We start from the raw sequence: 5,304 nt of genomic DNA, 5'->3' as shown, positions 1-5,304 counted from the left end.
TTTTGTCGAAATACCAATAAAAAAAAATAAATAAAAAATAAAACATCTGAAAAGCAACGCGCCTTTCATTACTGAATCGAAAATGCTGGGGGCATCAGAGAAAAAGTGGAACTCTTAAATGAATGTCCACCGAGGCATAAGGGAAAGAAAGAAAGAAAAAAAAAAAGGTCAGCACAGCCGCGTATTTCCGGCATTGAGTTAAACCCTGACTGTGCATATTTCGGGGAAGCATTCTGCAAGCGGAATTAGAAATGCATCGAATTCAAATCGCAAAAGAATGGAAAAGGAAACAGCTGAAACGTCAAAAGCGACTTCGGAAGCTTTTGTATTACTACGTGTTTCCAATTCATTTGTGTGTGTGTGTGTGTGTGTGTGTGTAACAATCTAAATATTTCGCAACACAACGGTTCCGTGTTACTCACTCTTGGATTTAGAGGTCTTATATTAATGACTATCTGACATGAATACCTGTCTTGTTCTCTTGCTCGTTCTGCTTCAAATCACTTTCTCTGCTAATAGGTATGTATGTATGTATTGTATATATATATATATTATATATATATATATATATATATATATATATATATATATATATACATATTATATATATATTATATATATATATATATATATATATATATATATATATATATAATTAGAAAATTCCCATGTCCCGTTCCCCCTGCAAGATCACACCAACTTGACAACCTAATCTATCCAAAGTTTTCATCAGAAAAGATTTATCTTAATGCAAATATTAAATTATATGCGCTGTGCAGGTATTCAATATTCTTTCTATATATAGCTCACTTCATTACTTAATGTCATTATCTCATACAATTTATCCTTAAATGCCTGCACTAAACTCTCTCATTCATTATAATAATATTTATCCATCCTGGTTGTTTTAAAACCTAAGAATTTTCACCAGTTTCTGTCAGTTTTCACTATGCGCGTTCTTCTTTATAGTAATACGGGCAACTATCAGTCACTCTAGCTTCTCCATTCACACCTTATTTCATCTATTTCTCTAATGAACAACAATGGTACTTTTTATTCGTTTCAATTATTATGCAACTTATCACTGTGTATAATTTTATTTCCTCCCCATTTCACTGCTAAATGGAAGAATCACTCCTCCAAACATTGACTCTCACTCATTTGACTTTCACGCCTCATCGTTACCCATCACCATTCGCCCCATATGGTAGTTTTTTGGACGAGTGGTTTACGTGCTCGCCTACTGATCCGGTAGTCCTGAGTTCGATTCCACGCTCTGCCAACGCAACGTGGAGTCAGAGAAATTTGTTTCTGGTGATTAGAAACTAATTTCTCGATATAATGTGGTTCGGATCCCACAATAAGCTGTCTGTCCCGTTGCTAGGCAACCAATTGGTTCCTAGCCACGTAAATATATCCAATCCTTCGGGCCAGTCCCAGGAGACCTGTTAAACAGGTCAGTGGTCTGGTTAAACTAAGATATATTTAACTTTTCGCAAAATATGGTATACATATCCAAACACGCATTCACATAAACAAAGAAAATTACAACTCTCTCTAAATAATGAAAATTATAATTCTCTCTCTCTCTCTCTCTCTCTAATAGAAATTCTTTCTCTCTCCCTCTCTTTCTATTCTATTTCTCTCTCTCTCTCTCTAAATAATGAAAATTATAGTTACCTTTCTCTCTCTCTCTCTCTAAATAATGAAAATTATAATTCTCTCTCTCTCTCTCTCTAAATAATGAAAGTGATTATAATCTCTCATCTCTCTCTCTCTAAATAATGAAAATTATTATTCTCTCTCTATCTCTCTCTAAATAATTAAAATTATCTCTCTCTCTCTCGACTGTGAAATGACTTGGGACAGGGTGCCAAAACAAACCTCCGTGCACTCTTTTCAAACACAGAGATAACCTTTCAATCACAGGGAATAACCGATCAGAAACAATAACACCACCGATTCTGAACATGCATATTCATGTTCGTGTAACATAGCATACATCCCCGAAAGCAAAAGTCTCGTTCCGTTTTCACCAAGTACGGAATACCAAAAAAAGCTTTTTTATTCTCTTCAAAGAACGTAACAATAGTGTTAGAAGCCAATATGCGAGCACATTCACGGCACCATAGTATACAGTGCTCGAGTATGCCCCACGATGCGCGCTCTTGTGCATGTGAAATTATCTCTCTCTCTCTCTCTCTCTCTCTCTCTCTCTCTCTCTCTCTCTCTCTCTCTCTCTCATGGTTCCCTCCATTTCTAGTTTAATGCCTCCTCTTAAAACTGCACTTATGGCTCCAAATGGGTCTATTCATATTACTTAGAAACAACAAATTAGACTCGACCTAAGACTGAAATATAACAGGTGTCGCCCCTCTCTCTCTCTCTCTCTCTCTCTCTCTCTCTCTCTCTCTCTCTCTCCAACACACAACCTTACACGACCACATGCACACAAACACATACACACCCACAAAAGCACACACATACTTCAGTTTGAAGTCGTGAAGTCACTAGCATCAGGGACATTTATACTATCGTATTTCTTTGTTGATAATAGCCCAATTTTTGGGGCTAAAGGATGAATCGTATCATATTTCACGTAAATACAATAACAATATCTTCACAATATTGGCACATTTGTCCGAGTACTTTATGGCCATGTTTTTCAGTAAATTGCCATTTTTCTCTCTTTACCTATTGGAAACCAAGTTATATTCTGAGATGTACGATAATAACATAACATCTTCACATTCCCTTATGGCATTGCTAATTCAGTGCAATTTCAGAGCTGTGGATATTATTACAATAAAAATATTTCTCCCTCAAACAAGAAATGAAGAATAATATAACGACCAATGTCTATAAAAATAACAAAAAAATCAAAAAAATTCTTCATTTTACTCCAGTAACGGGACCGCGATAACAAACAATAACCATTTTCGCAAGAGAAGTTTTCCAAAATATTTTAAACGTCGTTTTTCATCCCATGAAAAATCTTTCCCAACGAGTTTCGTGAGTGAGAGCGTTTTTGCAAACTCCAGCTGTCGTACAGCGAAGAATATTTCTCTCTCTCTCTCTCTTCTCTCTCTCTCTCTCTCTCTGAAAAGCGCTTCGAGAATTATACAACGGACAGGAGAGTGAAACTTGGAATTTACTGACGATTTGCATATATATATATATATATATATATATATATATATATATATTATATATATATATATATATATATTATACCTACCCTACCTACCTACCTACCTACCACCTACCTACCTATCTATCTATCTATCTATTCTGTTTACCCATCTCCCTATCAATACAATACTATGTGTGTGTGTGGTGGTTCGAACGGTTTTCGTTCTTCTCCAGAAAGATGGATGGTAGCTAGAACATATATCTATCTATGTGTATTTCCGTGTGGGGATGTAGATCAGTGATGATGCAACGTAGTCGCGTTTGCAAAGTGTATGGATCGATGTCTGGCTGCCACCCACCAGTTGACCCAACTGCGTTTTGGGTGCCAACATCAGTTGGGGTCAAGAGAGAAGCATGGTCCTAGCAACCCCATATGGCTGAGGACCAGAAGGATCTATCTATCTGGGGCCATGACTAGAAAAAACAAAAAAAAGGCTTGTGGTGAAATAAAATTATATATATATATATATATATATATATATATATATATATATATATATATATATATATATATATGCTAAAAAATCACAGTAGATGCACGTGACTTCATAAATAAGCGAATACCACGTGGATTCTTGACTTTCATTTCCCGTGGTATTCGCTTATATATATATATATATATGCATATTTATATATATAATTAGTTCCAGTAAATATGACTAAAGTATTTATAAAGTTTTGGCCAATAATTAAAGACTTTCCAGGATTGATTGTTAGTATTATTGATTTGTTCCCTTTTACTATTTGGTAATGCAACCAATCTGACGATTTCACAAATCGCAGTTTTTACATCTTTTCGGAATTTCTGAACTTGCGAACTTCATCGATCCGATTCACGAACTTCAAAACTTCTGTGAATCAATAAACATGATCAAGGGAACCATTTCCCAAACTGGCCTTTAAGCGGACATTTCAATTCTTACGTTACAAATCTCGTTGACTGATTGGATCCGACGTTCCTGGCGACCTCCCTTATCCTTTCCTTTTGCGCTTCGGTCGTTCAGTCTTCGTTGTCAACTGACCCTCAGTCCGTTGTTGCTTTCCTTTCATAGCTCTATCCTTCAGGGGGACCGCGTATCCCTCTCCCCTCCCTTTGCTTGTGATCAGCGGCTGAAGGCCGACCCCCAGCACTAAATTACGGCGGTCGAGGGGAAAACGCACCCCTCTTTCGGCCCTAATGGGGGCTAAAACCCCGAGCGGACCCTGTGACACCGCCAACGACTTTGAGCTGAAGGAGAACTGCGACGCAAAACCACCTCTCTTTGACCTTCCGAAAGCAACCTCACATTCCTTTATCCTTCCCCTATCCCCACCCCAGCCCCACCCAACCCCGCCCCCCTAACCATATCAGAGGGCAAAACGAGGTCGAGGGAATCCCCCGGTTTTGTTGACATTTGCAAATGGCCTCTGACCTGTTGCTTCGGATCCATTTCATAATTCAGTTCCCGATTCCTTTTTTCCTATCGACGTTTGTTTTTGCTTCGTTTCTTCTTGTCCGTTTGGTAATATAGATAATGTCTTCATTAATTAGAACATTGACGGATTCCAACTCTCGATGTCATGTGAATGACGTTCATTCTTTTAAATCTATATTAAATGTCTACGCAATTAACTAGAATGAGGGAAAAAACACTGAAATTATCTTTTGTAAAACAAAATATATTGCTAAAAGAAATAAACTTTTAATTTCTATAGTTTCATCAAAAAAAAAAAATAAGAGATATTTATAAACAACCAACGTTGGTTGCAGATGTTGTGGATTAGGTCAGTAAAGTAATTCTGCATACGCCCCTTCAAATGATGTATTTTAAGGTAATACTAGAAACAATGTGAGGGGGTGTTAATATGCAAATGGGAGTGGGTATAATGGGGTCCTCCAACCATTACCATAATTAGAGTAATCTTTCATGGTAAAAATTAGTAGTAATTACCGTGTACTTTCACTGATACAGAATGGAAATATATCTATATACATCTACACAGACACAGACACACACACACACACACACACACATATATATATATATATATATATATATATATATATATATATATATATATATATATATATATATATATATATATATATATATATATATATGTATGTGTGTG

This window comes from Macrobrachium nipponense, chromosome 8 (genome assembly GCF_015104395.2).
Source record: "Macrobrachium nipponense isolate FS-2020 chromosome 8, ASM1510439v2, whole genome shotgun sequence".
NCBI classification, from domain to species: Eukaryota; Metazoa; Arthropoda; class Malacostraca; order Decapoda; family Palaemonidae; genus Macrobrachium; species Macrobrachium nipponense.
The sequence above is the reverse complement of the archived record's forward strand: the minus strand, read 5'-3'. Positions refer to the sequence as shown.